The sequence below is a fragment of the Pleurodeles waltl genome, chromosome 3_1 (genome assembly GCF_031143425.1).
Source record: "Pleurodeles waltl isolate 20211129_DDA chromosome 3_1, aPleWal1.hap1.20221129, whole genome shotgun sequence".
Lineage (NCBI taxonomy): Eukaryota > Metazoa > Chordata > Amphibia > Caudata > Salamandridae > Pleurodeles > Pleurodeles waltl.
The window spans coordinates 1,293,023,356-1,293,042,558 of record NC_090440.1 but is presented as its reverse complement, the minus strand read 5'-3'; the positions used below and the strand labels follow the sequence as shown (position 1 = coordinate 1,293,042,558).

The following is a 19,203-nucleotide window of genomic DNA, read 5'->3' as shown; positions in this document are numbered from 1 at the left end:
AACTATGAAGTCTATGTAAGCTATTTCAAAATGTAAAAGGTCCCCTCCTACCCCCACAATGTGCCCCTGGTGTGGTGGAACAAGATCCTGGACAAAAGCAGAATGCCTCATTCAAGGCAGGAAGAGACCCAAAATATGCTGTAAGCACCAAGAACTGGACCATTGTCATTCTGCATATGACAATCAGTCCACATGCAGTATGACAATGGGCCGATCGCAGTCTGTGTGAGGCCGGGGTGGGGCTGCTCTTGTGCTTAGAGGAGGAGTGCGAGCCAGCCCCCAAATGGATTTTCACAGAACTCTGAGGCTTCTATCAGGAGAGCAGTGCAGCTCACTGCAGTCCAAAAAATTACAGACAAGAGGATTCCATAAAAGAGATAATCACGGACAATGGGCATGAGATCCAAATAACAGACGGTCTGTGAAATTTACAGATGGGTGGTCACCCTCCAATGACAGGAGATGGGCATGTTCAAGCAAGGACAAGGAGGAAGTGACAAAGGGGAAACAAGAAGAAACTAGCAACAAGGAGAACTAACCGATGACAGGGGAAAGAGAAGCAAGAAAAAACAGCACCATGAAGGGAGCAGCAGACAGGATGAGTGTGGTAGAATTATTACCTCAATCACATCAGGAGTAGCGGGTGGGCACTGATTAAGTTGACTCAATCTGTGCTTGGTCAGTGCTCCACAGAAATGATGTTTGGCCTGCCCTGGCCAATTAAGGAGGCAGCAAAGACAAGTGACACTGAAGCCAGCAAATGGTAAGCAATGGAAGGCTCCATGTCCTTTTTGCAAACAATAGTTTCTCGCAAGTGAGAGTGCATGTGCTTGCCCATGATCACACAGGTTCGACCCTAAAAACAGCCATTACAATCCTAACTGTTTTACAATCATCCATCATTGGATGGCTCTCTGATTTCTCATGCTGAACTCTTCTAAACCTAAAACCATCTACTCTCTATTTCCTCTGCAGCAAACTCTCTCCCTAACCTAACCTGACTCCACACAACACCTTGACTCAACACATCCATTCAAATAAATCTCAGAGCTCATGATCTCCACAGGAACTGCCTTCAGGGTTTAGGTACTACAATATCCACAAGCAAAGAGGGCTAACACCTTTACATTTATTTTTTAGAACATATGCAGCAATCATTATACGTGTAAAGTAATAAACCCTCCCAAAAATGGTCTACTCGTGGTGTGCATATGTTTGCAAAAAAAAAGTACAAAATGATTACGTTCAAAACTAAATTAAAAAAATATTTATGATGTGAAACCAGAAACAGAAACAGAGATCGGTCTACGAGCACTGACACTGAAGGGCACTATTTTCTAGGAGGATGTGCAGTCTAAGTTAAGAGAGCCAGCAGTGGAAGTGGGCTGATCCATTGCTCCATTTTGTACATTATGGTGGGCAGGAATTAAATGTGTTTGACACTTAAACCTACCAAAGGATGAGGAGAGGTGCATGTGTGCATGTGTGGGCATGTGATTATCTCTCTTCAGATATGAAGTGTATTCGATTGTCATTCACTCTTTGCTTCAAAGTATGATAGAATCCAGCATGGTTCACTTCAGCCACTGGCTTAATTGACATTCTGCCTGTGCACATTGTGCATATTCTCCATAAAAGTAGTCCCATTCATAGGCAATGCTAGACCAATGTGCTCTTTTAAAAATATACATTTTTTCTTTTACGATGTTCATTTATTTTATTGTATTATTGAATTTGTGATGCCTATTGCAAAGTAAATACAAAAGAATTGTAATAACTGTAAGCCTACCATGAACAGACCTTTGGATGCAATGCTTGTTACAGTGAGTGTTTTGGACAATATAAGGCTGTCTCCAAGCCTGAGCAAACTGACTATTGTAACAAACTCCAGGTATACATACCACTGAGCTTCTTTTCCGTGCCAAACACTTTGTTCCTTGAACCCTCTTTAAGTCACCAGGCAAATACCAACTTGAAACTATGGTCACTAAGTAAGACGAACACTTCCAAAAACAAGGCGGTGTTCCGCCTGCATGTCTGCCCGTACACACTTCTTTCATGTAAGTATCAGGAAACCGTAAGTGGGTGCATGCTGTTAACACTTGGCCAGCCCTAAGCCGCCAAGTTCCATGTCCAGAATCCTGTCATTCAACCAACTCAGCCTACGGGACCTCATTCCAACTTTATCTCAGAACTGCCACCTCCCTCCGTTGGTTCAGTACCACTATCAAAGTGCACCTCTTCCGATCTGAAACCCACGCTGGCCCTACACACCCACTCCAACCTTACTGGTGGGGTGAGGGAGTCCTGGCACTGACTTTCACCTGCCCTTTTCCACCACAAGTCTGCATACTTGCTTAATGTATAAGATATAGTAGTCGGCATACAAAAATTATGCATTGCTCAGCCTTCATTTTAAGAAACGTAGAACATACATAAAATATGTAAATTATGCATTTCACCTTCTGGGACTTAATAACATATGTTTATAGTCTACCAACTCAATTGTACCATTTTATCATAGGGATTCTAACCTGTGACCATTAGGTCAAAAACAATTTCCTCGATTAGATGCTTAATTCAATTGAATCACAAAAAAATACAGAAAAGTGATGAACGGAGCGTTTGAATTTATCTTAATTACTGATAATTACTTGGGGCGGCATCCCAATCCATTGTCATTTTGCACACTATGCCACCTCAGTTTGGATCCAACCATAAGCAAATCAGTCTTGACCCTGCCCCAATCCCAACAGTCCAGCCTGAACTGCCAGCCCAGGTTCTCCCCTAACCAGAACACAAGCAAACCAGGATTAGTTTCTTCCTAGTTAGGGCTCATCAGTCAGATACAGCTTGATCCCAGTGACACAGTGTGCATGGAGACCATGTCTGGGCATACCCGTCCCACGTAGTGCGACACACTAAAGTATACACAAAAGTCAAGGATGGGATGTTTGAATTGATCTCTGCCATTGATAATTACTTGGGCCGCATTCCAGTCCATCATTATTTTGCTTACCATGCCACCTCAGTTTGGATAGAGCCATATGCAAACAAGTCTTGACCCTTCAATGGGAACAGCCCAGTACTAACTGCCAGGCCCTACCTGAAAAGGAGTAGAAGCAAGTCAGGACCGGTTTTGCCATAGTTAGGGCTCATCAGCCAGGTATATCTTTAACCTCCTAGGAATCAGAATATTGCAAAACAACATGATTGCACATGTCGGTTCGCAAAAAACACAATGCATTTGGTAAAAGTTGGTGCGCAAATTGTGACCATTATTACCGAATGCATTGTACAGACATAAGGACCAAACAGCGTTACTGAGAAACAAGGAATGCTAACTTGGAAAATGATCCTCTAGAACAGGATTGGAGAATACAACAATGAAAGGGGATGGACGAGTTTCATGAAATAATTAATAGCAAAACTAGAGTTCCTGTGGAAAAAGTTTAAGCAAAGAAATGGTTTGGCAAAATTTAGGTATTTCGAGGAAAAGTCTTTTCGACTGATAATGAGTAGTGGAGGAAGTTCTAATCACTGTCCAAACAAGCATTTGTAATGCAATGCAGTGGGTTTTGCTTTTGCTCAAGTTAGAACTATTAGCGTTGTAAATTCCTACCTGGACTTTTCTTGCCACATTTACTGAAAATGAAAAGTAAAACAGATGACAGAAGCAAGTCAATTCAAAGCGCCACAGCCGCCATGAACCTGAGTGCGAGAGTTATTGGCTTCCTGCGAAAATGTCTAGAAAGGATCGCGGTTGCAATGAAAGGCAAACTGAAACCGGAAGAGAAGCCATCACTCGCTGTAACAGGAGTAAGCGTGACATAGTGTGATGGGCAACACAAATGTTCACTTAGTTAAATTGCCTGGGAGGGAACTCAGGACACAAAAGAGGGACATTTCACAAAATGCACCAATAAAAATGAAGCATTTAAGACAAGCACAACAAAGAATGAACAGTGGGCGTGGTTAAAAGCCCACAGAGAGATTACAACAGCCAAAGTGCTTGTGTGCTCGACCTTAAAAAGGAGTTTGTTCAGGAATGTGTCAATTATCACCCGGGGGATTAACCCCAGCGTGGGTTACTTTCTGCATTAATTACCACAGTCTTTTGCTCCTGATAGATTTCATCAGAAGATTCTGGTAAAACATAGCAGGAGAAACCAGCTGAAAAAAATGCAAAACATGCACAATTCAATGTGGTGAATACTGATTGTGAATCTTCTGCTTCATCCATGCCTAGAAAACTCGTCATAGGAGATATTTACCTGACCTGTTAAAATCCTCATCCCAGAGTAATTTACGAAGAGCACTAAACACCACACCTTATTCCTAGCTAATCATAGGGCCACAGAGCTGCTAGCCCAATCAGAAGTTTTCTGTTTATCTACCAGACACCAGGGTTGACCACACGTACCTTGAAAAGAATGCAGTACAAAGGTAAGAGGTGTAAATCAAAAGGGATGGAACTTAAGTGGGGAGTGTAAGATAAAACACAGAAAATTCACAGTAGAAAAAACAATAGAAGAAATACCCAAGAGTGAATGAAATGATAATCAAGGGAGGACGAGTGACAAACTAGTAGAAAGGGGAGGGTGGGATGTGAGATTATATTTGGAAAAGATTATCAGTTAAAACAAAACTAGAAGTCTTCCAGTCCTTGGTAACAAAGAGACAACCACTCAGATGGTTGTGAAAGAGCTGCTTGTCATCAGAATACTTGTGACTTAGGTTGCATGTTTTTCACTCTAAAAAGAATAGGCGCAGGATTTGAAACCTGGTACACTCTACAGTGTATGAGGCTGATGTCAGACCTGCGGCTGTCTTTTATACATGTGCACGTTCCCTAATTGCACCACGGTGCATCTTTCAAAAGTGCGAGTTTGCGGTTGTTTTGGGAGTAGCGCATTCTGCATAATAGGGCGCACTTTCCCAGTTTGCTTTTTCGGGGAGTTCCTGGAGCCGTATTATATATTGTGGCCTGGGTGACGCAAAGAGCATGTGTGCCTGCTTTGGGTGCCCTGTCCATGACACATTCTCACTTCCGCAGAGCCCAGGAGCTTAGAGACACCATCAGTATCGCAGGGGTCCAGGGATCATAAGACATGCTGGCATCTGTAGAGAACAGGAACTTAATTATACTAGCAGCCCTACCGGGGTCATAGGACCAAGAGACATGCTGACTTCTGCAGACACCAGGAAATTAAATTCTGTATTACTTTAGTCCTGACAGACAAAAGTAATACAGAAGGGGCCGTAGACACTTGTGTGTCCCCTTCTGTGATACTGGTAGTGCTGGCACACATGTAGTGCTAGCGATATCGTGAGACTGTGTTCCCTCAACCCCATGCGAATGAGGGAAGCACTTTGCCTCTGCACTTTGCCTCTGCACCCGCCACGTATCACTGACGTGGGCACAGAGGCAAACATGCCTTTAGAAGAAGCAATGAAAGTGTGCCACAAAAGTGCACCTCCTAAAAGCAGCCCTCTTGGGGGTCCATGGGGGACCCCCCAGGACATTCCCCTGCAGGTAGGTGCAGTACTCACTGTAAAGGGATCTCTCCCCCCTCTTGAAGTCCAGGCAGCATGCCACCTGCACTGTCAAACACGGAGCAGCTTTGAACAAGCCCCTCCTCATTTCAGCGAAGGTTCACAGGTGCCCTGGGGCAGTGTATTCTACATAATAGGATGCACTTTCCTTTGTTGCCTGGCGTACCTGTTGAAAGGTGCACCGCGGCAAAAAAAGAGATGATGTCCCATATGCAATATGGCCGCTCAATGTTAAATTCTATTTTACCTTCAGCTCAAAAAAGTCTCACCTCCTCTTTTTTATTGTCATTAGTCTGTATCACCGTGTGATGCACCAATAAGGTTGCAATCCCAAAGTGAAATGTGTCCATTCCTTCTAAAAGTGTTATATCTCTTGAACATGATCCTTTGAATGGAATCCTAAGACAAAATACAAAGTGCCATGTCTTTTGTCCTAACCCAGCTCTTTTAACCTTTTAAAGGACTCAGCCTGCCTATTTCTATGAAGGCCAATCTGCCTTTAGAAGGATAATTACAAGGGCCAATTGGCGGTGCAAAGCCTGCGATCTTTTTGATTCTCAAGGTTATTGATCCCCCACATGACAGATGGTGTCTCTAAGCTCCTGGGGTCTGGGTGAGTTATCATGTCTCATGGTCCTTGGGTCTCTGCAGAAGTGATGGTGTATTTAAGTTCCTAGTGTTTGCGGAAGTCAGCATGTCTCTTGGTCGTATCGCTCCTGCAGGGCTGCTAGTATCTTTAAGTTTCTGCTCTCTACAGTTGCCAGCATGTCTTAGGATCCCTGGACCCCTGCAACACTGATGGTGTCTCTAAGCTCCTGGGATCTGCGGAAGTGAGAATGTGTCATGGTCCTTTGTGTCCTGCAGGACCTCTAATCTGCTGGGTTCTGCATATATTAGCATTTTTTACTGTCCTCTGGCACCTGCAGGAGTTATGGGGTTTCTAACCTTCTGGGGTTTGTAGACCTGAGCATGTTTCAAAGTTCTTGGACCGCTGCAAGAGTTATAGTGTCTGAGGTGAGATTTGCAGAAGCCTGCGATCTTTTTGATTCTCAAGGTTATTGATCCCCCACATGACAGATGGTGTCTCTAAGCTCCTGGGGTCTGGGTGAGTTATCATGTCTCATGGTCCTTGGGTCTCTGCAGAAGTGATGGTGTATTTAAGTTCCTAGTGTTTGCGGAAGTCAGCATGTCTCTTGGTCGTATCGCTCCTGCAGGGCTGCTAGTATCTTTAAGTTTCTGCTCTCTACAGTTGCCAGCATGTCTTAGGATCCCTGGACCCCTGCAACACTGATGGTGTCTCTAAGCTCCTGGGATCTGCGGAAGTGAGAATGTGTCATGGTCCTTTGTGTCCTGCAGGACCTCTAATCTGCTGGGTTCTGCATATATTAGCATTTTTTACTGTCCTCTGGCACCTGCAGGAGTTATGGGGTTTCTAACCTTCTGGGGTTTGTAGACCTGAGCATGTTTCAAAGTTCTTGGACCGCTGCAAGAGTTATAGTGTCTGAGGTGAGATTTGCAGAAGTCAGCAAAAGTAAGCATGTCTCATGATTTAGGGTCTCTGCGTGTGTTAGGGTATTTATAAGCTCCTGGGTCGTGCATGAGTAATGGCAATGAAAGTTAACAATAAATAAACACTCACTAATCCTTCTCGGTTGCAGCATCTAAAACGTGTCACAATATCTCTCCAAAACGTAGGTGTACTCCACCGCACATTTTATGTAATGGGCCTCCTAACATCTGCCTGTGTTCGGTAGCATAATTCGCAAGCCCCACTGGGATGGCAAAATGCGATGTTTTCCCCCACCACATTGGCTGATGAAAGTACTTGAAATATATTGGTAAAATACAAGGGGAATACATTCCGCAGTTTGTGTTGAAATTCTTATTCCCCAAAATTTCATGATGAAGAGTATTTACTTCTCCTTCTACGTGCACCTTCTTCAACTAATCTGTCTTCCCAGGTATCTGTATCTCCAGTGAGAGGCCGAGACTGGGCCGACATCAGCCGGATTTGGAACCCTGTCCAAAGAAGAGTGGGTGGTGAAAGAACTATTATTGAAGCAACATTATGACTACATTTATTTACTATCTGGTGAAAGATTAATGAAGGGGCAATATGAACTGTCTAAATGCAACTCTGCATCACTAACCTGAACAGTTGTAGATAACATTAAGACGAGATTAAACAATTTTTTCAGACACTATCTCAATTTATATAGGCCATTGATAACATATTACATGATAGTAGTCAAAAACAAGAGCAAAACAACAAATGACTGAATCTTTGTAACTATGAAATGACAGCAAAATAATTTAAATTGACGAAACAGAGTAGCTGCTTCAACTGTTTGTTAAAGTGTATACTTTCTCATCACTGTAAGTATGCAGCATCTGTAATGCCCATGTTTTTATATTCCATTTTTGTTTTTCTTCCAGTAAAGTGATCTAACATCGACCTGGCTTGGTATACGACATGTAACACAGCAATAATAACAATAATAATTAAATACAAATAAATAAACATGCTTGGTCAGGCCTAGGGGTAAACAGTGCATCGCTTTCACATTCAAATTATTGTGATGTCATCAGCTTGCCTTTAATTGGAAACTCTATTGATTCCTCAGTCTTTTCTTCTGAGAGTGGATTAACAGAATGCCAGAAGACTATACATTAAATCAGATCATTGTCCTTCATTTATTTCACTTAGGTCTGTTGAAAGAGAAGATGGACAACCAGTATACTGTTCACTCTTGAATCAATTTGATCAGCCATTCTTACATTTTGAATGTATGGACAAAACAAGAACTGGCAAATCCAATCGGTCTTGCCTATGGGTGAGCTATTGGCTTTGGCAGCTGGGTGGGGTGGAAAACAGGAGGGTTGGTGGAGGTGGTGAACAGGAGGGCAGATAGGGATGGAGAACAGGAAGATTAAAAAGAAGTATGGAGCAGGCAGCACGGGCCACGTCATAGATCTTTTTTCCCCTTCTGTTGGTTGGGAGGTGTGGAGAAGAAACAGAGACGAAGGTTGGGGGGATAGAAATATCGACGGGGCATGCTTACCCTCCATGCCCCACTTTAGGGAGTGTCACAAGTAGTCAAGACAAAGGCAATGAACAGCAGAGCTGGCTCTCAAGTAAACGACACACACGAAGGCCAGATGCCTGATCCCTCATTCTCCAAACATTCGTATAATGGCTCGAGTACTGCATTCACCATAGCTATTTGTAACCAGAAAGTTGCAAAACAGACTCTGCCTTTCATCCTTCAGGGGTCAATGAACTTAGTACACTTGAGTTTGGTGATTGTTACATATGTTATGCTAGTCTGAGACATCCATGATCTTATGATGGAAGGCACAAGTTAGCTTTTGCTCCCGAGTGTTCACATCACACGATCAGCCCCAGGGGAGCTTTTGATGCTGATCAGTTTGCGGAAGAGGTGGGAGGTAGAAAGAGAGAGAGTCAGCCCCTGAGCAGCACGTCAAGAGGAGGCTTGTGATATGTCCTGCCAGTCACCCCCTCGCCCCAACCTCACCTCTGCTCATCATTACTCCTGCTGCTCCTCCTTCCCCATTCAACAGAAGAGGGAGGAGAGTTCCCTACTTATTCCAGCTGACTAGATGGCTTGGCTGGTTCATGGCTCTGCTGCAGAGCTCTGTGTGCAATGATGTAACTTTTTATCTTGCTGTCATCTTTCTGAGGCAATAAGACAGGACTTGTTGAGACAACGGTTATGAGGTTTTAATAAATCATCAAGGCTCATGATCGGGCCTACTGACATCCTCCCACCCCCACCCTCCCTCTTCCAAGAGCTGAGTGTTTAATAGGAAAATGCGTCCCTGCTGTGAGGAAGGGGCAATGGTGACACAGATATGGCTTCAGACCAAATGCTGGTTGGTTGCTGGTGCACAGCTGGCAAAAGGTCATTAGGTTATGTGCGACACCTTTGGCCAGCCGTAAATGTATGCACAACACAAAACTTAGACTTTTCATTCCATACCGGTAGTGCTGAAAACAAAACGTTATGCTGCCCACTGACCACTGATTTTAGTGAGTGCAAACAACAAAAGATGGGTCCATAAGATGCACAAGTTTGAAAACCATGCCTTCAGAGTGCAACTGGAACAAGTATGGAGTACACAGAATGGCTTAAGACCCTCCGTGACTCCAGACCACACACTTTTTTAATAACATTTTATTTAGAGGGTTTATAGAAACCAAACTCAACCCGAGCACCAGTTCCTTTACACCAGCACACACTCATTTTTAAGAGACACAGGGAGATTAAGTGATTTGCCCAGAATCACAGGATGTTGAGCTGACGCCAAAACTTGAACCTGTTTCCCCAGCCCCAAAGTTGGCAGCTCAGGCAGATTCACCACACCCTTTGGTGGAGCTGAAGCACATCATTAAACAGTCCATTAACTGCACTAAAAATCATAATTAAAAGGACATCACTGTTCTCTACTAAAGCCTTTACAATATGTAGCAGCATAAATCTCTTCATGTGTGAGTTACATTGTATTAGTTGTGAGAGCTGTAAGAGGTCTTCCAGCTGCCGATCCTCACTTCTCAGACTGCCCCCACCCCCAGCACGCACATGCACCAGACAAAGACCCCCTTGCCACCCTCCCCCCCCCCTACACCTTGCAACCTTTGTTGGGCACAGACACCGCAACAGCCCGGTGTCTGAAAACAAAGATAACCTTAAGCAATCAGCTACAACCCCTTTCACCGGACTTACACAACTATGGAAAAATAGCCAATAAATTAAAGAAACAAACATACCCAAACGTTGATTAGAGACAATGCAGCACTGAGGAAGAAAAGACATACCATCACAGAGAGCGAAGTGGAGAGGCAAAAGAAAAAAGTTGTGTGCCGCCACTAACGTATATGGCCGATGGTAACAGGGTCAGTCTCCAAGGCGGTAACAAAACAGCCTCAAGGTGGGACAAACTTAAAGCATTTAGCTAAAGAGTTTTGAAAGGCATGCCAAGGAAGGAGTGAAAGTGATGAGCATGTGATAGGCCTGGTGAAAGCCCACAGAAGTAGATTACATGTTGAGAAAAAGCGCATGCACGCTGCCTAGGCTCAACTTAAAAAGGAGCGCTTTTACACCGAAACAGGCTACTGTGTCTGCATCCTCTGGCCATGCAGCACCTGAACATGTAGGCAACTCCCCCATAGAGAAGCAAAGTGCAGAGTGGTGTGCATGATCTCTCCTCTGTTCACTCCAGAAATCTGCACAGTACTGGAAAGAAGTGCTAGCTTGCTACTGTTATTTGGAACCTTGGAACACAATGCGGGATGAGGTCACAAGGGCAAAAGAAAGGTGAGAGGGCAAAGCAGCATACAGAGCAGCACCACCAGGATTTTGAGGTGCAACAACAAGCTATTGAGCAGCACTCATGACATACTGGGTAGCAGCACATTGAGTAGCAATGTACTGCTGAGCAATAGCATGTTGAGCAGCACATTGAGCAGCAGCACTCTAAGCTATTGCACTACTGAATATCGAACATAGCAATATAGATTTATAAGAATATCTTGGACAAGCTATTGATGCCCAAAATATTGAAAGGTAAGTGCATATAGAGGAAGTATAGATTTACCATTCTTAACACCACATCTATGTACCTTGAAGATACAAACTGATAAGGTAAATATAGGTGGAGTTAGGTATAGAAAATCTATACTTACCTTTCTACATTTCGGTTTCGATATTTGGTCCCCGATATTTTAACACCATAATATTCTGTCTTTGATATTCAGAGAACACGCCCTCTGAGCAGCGCATAGCGAGAGGCATCACTTCCAGATAGGATGGGAGGCCCTCGACTTTTGGGTATCAGCCTGGCATACTGAGCAGCAACCATAGGGCATGCTGAGTAACACCTTGATAGTAATGGCAGTGCCTGCTAGACCGAGCAGCACTATGATATGATGATGAGTACTTGGACTATTTTAGTTACACAGGGGTATCTATTGTAAACACAATCTAAAATAAGATGGCAGCATCTTGACATCTGACTGCAGCAGATCTACTGTTATTTTATGTGTGGCACAGAAATTATTTTGTAATGCTCAACAGTCCAGGAACCGCCAATGGAATTATATCCCAAACTAGGTATTTAAAACAACTGAGATTACATGTTTCGTCGCTTGCTGTACAGAGAAATATATATTGCAGAAGACCCCCTTCATCACCGCCTTTAAATCTCCAAACCCCAGGGGATTTTAGCCAACAGATCGGGAAAGAAGTGTCTTTTAAATGGTAAAATTAATTGAGGTGTTTGTTTTAATATGTTTTTGCTCGTATTGCACTACCTCTCATTCCCTTCAAGTGCCACCGCGCTTCAAGGTACTCTCACCCAAGCCGATAAAGAGGAATTCTCCGATTTATCGATACAATGGAAAGCCCTATGCTTGGGAATTGCCTATCGGTGGATGACCACTGGCATTTTGTTCCCATGTCGTAGGAAAATCCACCAGACAATTATCCACTGGTGGAGAATCCGCCAATAAAGGATTTTCCACTCTCTTAATTTATTATGGTTCTTCTTTAGCTCTCAGCTCTACCTGAGGCCTTCAGGTTCTGGAAGGGAGCGGGCAGTAAAAGCTGAGGACTGCGGAAGCGCGGCTAAGCTCTGTCAGGTGCTAGATGTGAACTGAAGAGAGGGAGGGAGGCCCGCGCTCTGCTTCTCTGCCAGGAGCAGCGTTATCCTAACATGCCCTGCCTCAGGAATGAGGCGCACGCGAGCCTGTCATCGCATGTTCACAGAGACGTAAAGCAGCTCGAGGACACCGAGCGCAGCGTGAGACGGGTGCATGGCGGGGAGGAGAGCGCCTCTTACCTTGGGAAAGGAGCACGGCTCTAGCTCCACACAGTCCAGGAGAAGCAGGGCACGGGTTGGCAAGCCGGGTCCCGAAAACGACGAACACCTTGAGGGAATCCGGGAGGAAAAGTAGCAGGTTCCTGCGGGGTTCTTAGAAAAAGCTGGAGGTTCCAATAGGGTTTGAGGAAAGTCGCAGTTACTTTGTGACTCGGGAGAGGCTTTAAGTCCTCCGGGCTCCGGATATTTTCCTGCCGAGTTCTGCTGATGTTCCAGGTCTTGCAGAATCCAGATGTTTGCCAACTTTTAAGCGACTTTCGTGTGTATTTTTTTAGCTAGCGATATTTAGCGCCAGGCAATGTGTGGCAGGAATGGTGTGGAAGCATTGCGCAGCAGTTGGCACTAGCATCTGCGTGCACAACTAGGACATTTAACCGCGGCCCCTTTGCGCAGCTTTTACCCGCTACAGTGCATTTCGCAAGCGGATGAGGGGGTGTGTATCTCACTCCGGGGTTCCAGCAGACCGGGTGCAGCGCACGCGGGTCACCAGGCACCGCTGAAAACCTCAGTCACGGGCATTGATAACTTTTCCCCAGCTGTGTTCTGCGAGTATTTAGTTTTCTCCTCTGCCCTGTCCTGAAGCGCAGCGGAGGTTCACGCTCTCAGATCCCGGTGAGTGTTGTGCTACTCCCCCCACGCTCCTTCGTGAGCTCAGCAGGCTCGTCCCATTCAGCCCTCTGGATGGGCCGGTCTTCCTCTCAGGCAGGAGGGGCAGAGGCGCAGCTCGCCCGCGGAGCAGAGCTGCGCGCTCAGCCCAGACCTCTCGGAGCGGAGGGCTCCTTGGCTGCCCGAGCGCTGCCCGCTTAGGGGGAGTGTGGCCTCAGCTTGGGACAAAGATATGACCCAAGAGCCAATCGGGAGCCCGGGAGAGTGGCGGAGAACTGTGGAAACTGTGGAACTGAAGGGGGGATGAGTGAAGGAGAAAGATAAGGGCAGACCATGAGCCTTCAGTACACTTCCTGAGGCAATCAACACAGCACCCATGATGTGTAAAAGGCTATTTATTAGGACAGGATTGCAAACGTTTTAAACACATCAACATTTATAAGATCACATTTTTTTAAAACGTAATCGTTTTATTCCCCACACCATTCTCGCTTCACCCCAACCTTTCACCCAAGGACACCGTCTTGCTTCACTCTGTCCTTCCCCTTTCTGTCAACCTCATTCCATTCCCAATCGTTCACACTTTTTTTTACCCAAGGGTCCTCCAATGAAGCCTCCTTGTCCTGTCCCAGGCACCCCCACACCGTGGTCCTTCGCCTGTGCTCTCCCCCACCGAGGGGTGGATATCCCCTCATCGGACTCTGCTCCCCTCAACTACAGCCTCTGCACCTGCAACCTTTTCTACCACGACAACCTGTCAGAACTCAACCAGACAGGCCCAAACCCTAATAAAACTTGCTAGATGGGCCAAACCATTGCCCCCGGTAGTGTGAGAAAGGAGTCAGGAAGATGCTGAAATTCTCCTCCTGACTCCTTACATTGGAACCCAATATACCCTGCCTCGCCCGTAATCCACCTATCCTGTCCTGCCTGTGTCATCTACTCCACGAAGTTTCTCCAGGGAAGACCAGGCTGTGCCTTTGCTTCTCCCTGGGACCCTCCAAACTGCACTGACAGGTCCAGGTGACAGGATATTTGGGGGGTGGGGGGTTGAAATACAGCTGTGAGCTCAGATGGTTCTGAGGCTATACTAGTAACGCTCAAGGCAGCCTGTTTATTGCTTGATTTCTGAAAAAAATAAATGTAGGGGGCCTTCAGTTTTTCTTAGCAGCCCACTGTCTAGCCATGATTTCACCTTATGCTTCTTTCTCTCCTGCCTCGCACTTCGCATCTCCGTATCTCTCTCTTGCAGGTTCCATTTCATCCTCGCTTTCTCCTTTCGTCAGTGTATTCCTGTCTTTCTCTTTCTCTTTGTTTCCCCCTTTACTTCCTTTCTCGGTGCCTAATTTGTAATAGAATGAGGGCCTCTGCTCAGAAGCCCGCTGATAGTTCAATTAATTCGTTTTTTAGGTTGTAGGTGTAGTCAGGCCTTACAAGACTTACTTTTCGCCAGACAGACCCGAGCAGAGAAAATACCACGTTTTTGAAGACCATTCTAGGAGTTGAACAGGACCTGATACCCTCCATATTGTCAGTCTTACCACTGGGATTGTTAGACCGACTAGCCCATAGACCATGGCTAGTTTACAGGCAAATCCTCGTATCTAAACAGGGTCCCTGAGCTAGATACAGAGAGTAACACACAGGGAAGCAATACTATGAGTATAACGTAGTTTACTCTCCATTAACATAGCAAACATAGGAATGGAAATCTTAAATTCAAATATACAACATAAAATATATTTCAATTTAGATACTTATTATAGCTAATTAAACATTCAGTTCGCACATAATATAATCAACATAGAATCAACCAAAAAAATATAATACAACCCCCTACCCTAAATGAAACATACATATATGAAAACATAAATAACATACCAGTAAATACGCAAAAATAAACAAATAACACAGAACCAACAAAATCACAAAATAGTATACATACAAATTTACAACCGCCTCATACATGAGAAGATATTTAAACAGCACAATAAAGTTACTGCTTTGATGCTACAATTATGCGTTGTAGTTTGGATTGTATAAAATTCAACATAATAACAGCCAATTCTAGGTTATAATTTCCTGATTCAAATTCTCGTGTTACAGGCCTGATGGTAGCCAAATCAAAGGAGTCAGTATGGGTGCTGCCTGTGCACCTAGTGTGGCGAACCTATATGTGGGAGCATTCGAGGACAAGTTCATTTACAACGAAATGGCCCCTTTCTATGAGAATGTGCAGGCCTGGAGTAGATTTATTGATGATGTTTTCTTCATTTGGAAAGGCAGTGAAGACCAACTACTAGAATTTTACAGTTGGCTCAATCTGTGTGACAGCAACCTCAGATTTACGATAAAATACGACCATCATTTGGTTGAATTCCTGGATGTGTATATCAAACACTATCAAGGGCACTTGCTTATGACCCTATACACTAAACCCACGGCTAGGAACACGCTGCTTCACTTTGATAGTTTCCATCCCCGTAACCAGAAGCAGTCTATTCCTTTTTCATAATTCCTGAGACTCAGGAGAAATTGCACCAGCATGGCAGACTTTTTGAAACATGCCGCAGATCTTACGTACAAATTTGAGCAGAGAGGTTATCCAATTAGAACCATCAAAGATTCCTTAAAAAGAGCCAAGTTTTACAACCGTGAGGCCCTGTTTTCAAAACAACGATGCAAGACCAGTGACCGGCTAGCCTGTGTGATTCACCATTCTACCCTGAATAATCAAATCAGGGGTATTATTAACAAAGAATGGCACATTTTGAATTCCAATACTGAAGCGGATAAACTTGAAAAATCATTGTTCGCTTTCAGGAGGAACAAAAACCTACAGAACCATTTGGTGAAATCAGCTACCAATTTTGTATCTACTTTTGGCCAAAAGTCACTAACAGGATCTAATCCAGTTACGGGCAATTACAAATGTGGCCAATGCCACGCCTGTGACTCAGCCATTGTTGCAAAAGAGTTTACATTCAATGACAAGACTATCCCATTTATGGACATGCCTAATTGTAGATCTAAAAATGTAATTTACTTGATTATTTGCCCCTGCAACCTGGGATATATAGGTGAGACCTCCAGGGAATTTAGAACTAGGCTATCGGAACATAAATCTGCGATTAGGACACAAAAGATCAATGCCCCCCTAGTTGCTCATTGGTTATCTTTAAACCACAAGGAGGTAGATATCAGGTGGATTATTCTTGAGAAAGTACTGACAAGAAACGATGTGGACCCTGAAAAACAAAGGAAAAAGAAAGAAGTGTTTTGCATTTTTTCTTTAAACACATATGAGAATGGCCTGAACGAAGATCTCCCTTGGAGCAATGCCATCTGAGTACTTATGTACAGGATTGCCTGAGGGGTCAATAATTTTCCAGGTGCCTACCACAGGGTTGCTTTGTGCTCTCCTGTGGTGGCCCTTTATCTTACTTTGAAGGGAATTCTTCACTTTATACGGTAAAACCGTTTTCGGTTCCTTCTTATAAAACCTTATGTTATCGATTTGTATTGTATACACGATACGTATTGTATTTTACTAACCCATTTTGTGCCTACCCTTGGGACATTGAGTACCCTGTACTTTGACGTTCCAAGATGGCGCCCACTGTTTTGGGCGTGCTGGTAAGTGATATCTACTCTTTGGTTTGATTTAGAATTGGCCATTATTGTTTATATTTTTTATTTTTGGTTATTTCCTTTTGCCACTACTATATGGCTATGACTCTACAGTTTGATTGTACCTCTTATTCTCTGTAGATTTTGGCATATTTCATGCTGTTTTGACGGTTCTAAGATGGCGCATGTTTGACCATTTCCTTAGATGGCCCCTACGGTCCTGTTTCTATGTTCATCGCATCACCTGTGGTGATTTGGTTTAAATAGGAGGCAGCTGGGGAAGTACGGGTTATTGCTCCTCGAGAGATCATCGTGCTGGTCATATGTCCTGGATCCTGCTGATACTGGTAGGCTAGCTTTGCTGAACCTTTGTGGATTGAATTAATTTATACCGTCTGGATTGTGTCATTTCTATCTGGCTCATGACTCCCCCCTGTTCCCTTGCAGTTAGCAAGTTGTTCCCTACCAGTTTGGTATCCATGTGGGTTTCCCCTGTGGATTACGTTTTTTAAACCATGTGAACTTGTAGGTAAGTCTGTAGTTACGGATTGTACATATGAGCAGATTTTTTCTTTTCTATCCTGGGGACTTTCCTGCCCTGTGCAAGCTAATGATTTCATTATGTTTGCTTTTAGAGTGAGAAAGCATAGCTTCATTTAGCTATATCCATGTGTTAGTCCTTCATTTTGGACTACAAATTTGAAGTTGGAGAGTGTTTAATCCAGCCTGTAAGGGATATCTAAGTTCTTTCATATCTAAGGTATTTTATCTTATTTTAATATAAACAAACCAGTCTTTTACTATTCTTGACTAGATTCTCTCGGTGGTAATCCAACACTTTTATGCTATAGGTGATTCTATTTCTGCACTTTATCTAGTATTTTGCTGGACACTAATGGTGCTTTCCTTGGATCTTTAGATTTATTTACCTTTATTAAGCATTGGTTTTATAGATTTTGATCTTGGGCACTTTATCGGTGTTTTTTCTTAATTAAGTCACTTGAGTTGGTCTGGTTGCAAATCTGACATGATTCGAGCCTTCCCCCTATGCAAAGAATTGTAATGAATAATTTTGATGTTTCTTTGATAGGCAGATTACAAGATGTACATATGCCAATTATACTGAATCATAAAGTCCTGATGAAGGTGTATTTATATTTTTCTTCTCTCACCGAAACGCGCGTCGGCTTGTAAATTGGCATGTCTTGAACATTGGCATGAAGTGTTTGAAATTGGCAAATTTGAAGCCCTGACCAGGATTGGCTACCATCAGGCCTGTAACACGAGAATTTGAATCAGGAAATTATAACCCAGAATTGTCTGTTATTATGTTGAATTTTATACAATCCAAACTACAACGCATAATTGTAGCATCAAAGCAGTAACTTTATTATGCTGTTTAAATATCCTCTCATGTATGAGGCGGTTGTAAATTTGTATGTATACTATTTTGTGATTTTGTTGGTTCTGTGTTATTTGTTTATTTTTGCGTATTTACTGGTATGTTATTTATGTTTTCATATATGTATGTTTCATTTAGGGTAGGGGGTTGTATTATATTTTTTTGGTTGATTCTATGTTGATTATATTATGTGCGAACTGAATGTTTAATTAGCTATAATAAATATCTAAATTGAAATATATTCTATGTTGTATATTTGAATTTAAGATTTCCATTCCTATGTTTGCTATGTTAATGGAGAGTAAACTACGTTATACTCATAGTTTACAGGCAAGCCTTGAAAAGACCCCCAGGCCTGCTTGCTGCTGCGTGCAAAACATGTGTTGGCTGTTTTTGCATCGAATGAAGAACATGAAATACATTATTTTTATATTATGAATTGGCTTTCTTCTATCTTTTTTTCATCTATGCAAAAACTGATGAATGCAGTTATCCTTGTATAATATCATATAGGATACTTAAATTGGACATCTTCTCTGCTACTTGATGCATGCAAGAATTATGTGAAGTTTCTAGATATGTTAAGCTTTGTCGCCTGAATCCTAAAAAACTGAAACACACACACACACGTATACAAGCTGATTGAATAAGGAATTTTTTGGGTATTAGGTCCAGAAGACACCTATCACAATTGCCATGGTGCAATTAAATGTTGGGGAGCTGTAAATCAAGGCTGCTAGTCTTGAATCCACTTCAGGCCTCTTTAATAATTTTTCAGATACTCCTTGTCCCTTTATCTCACTCTTGCAGGTTCTTGCTTTTTACCTTTGTGAAGATAACAAGTCTTTTAGTGACAGCGGAGGAGCTAAGTGTATCATAGACCCTAGTGCAAGGAAAGAACTTGCCCCCTGGCTGCTCTTTGAAATGCAAAATAATTAATTATCAGTGTTCAGTGGGTCCCTCAGACCTCTGGGCCGTGGTGCCACTGCACATGTTTCACCAATGAATGATACTCCTCTGATTCATGATAGCGGATTGATGCAAGGGGGAAACATCCTTAACCAAGAAGTCTTAACAGTGAAATGCCTTATCCATAAATTCTTAACAATGAC

General features: G+C 43.3%; 1 protein-coding gene across 1 annotated transcript in view; it reads right to left on the bottom strand.

Moving 5' to 3' along the window:
- The window catches only part of GLI2 (GLI family zinc finger 2), a 1,057,303-nt gene extending 1,044,111 nt beyond the window's left edge, over window positions 1-13,192 (bottom strand). Inside the window, exon 1 of the mRNA XM_069224622.1 lies at window positions 12,415-13,192. The gene's annotated coding sequence lies outside the window, so the exon portion shown is untranslated. The remainder of the gene's footprint in view (window positions 1-12,414) is intronic.
- Between the last annotated feature and the right edge of the window lie 6,011 nt (window positions 13,193-19,203).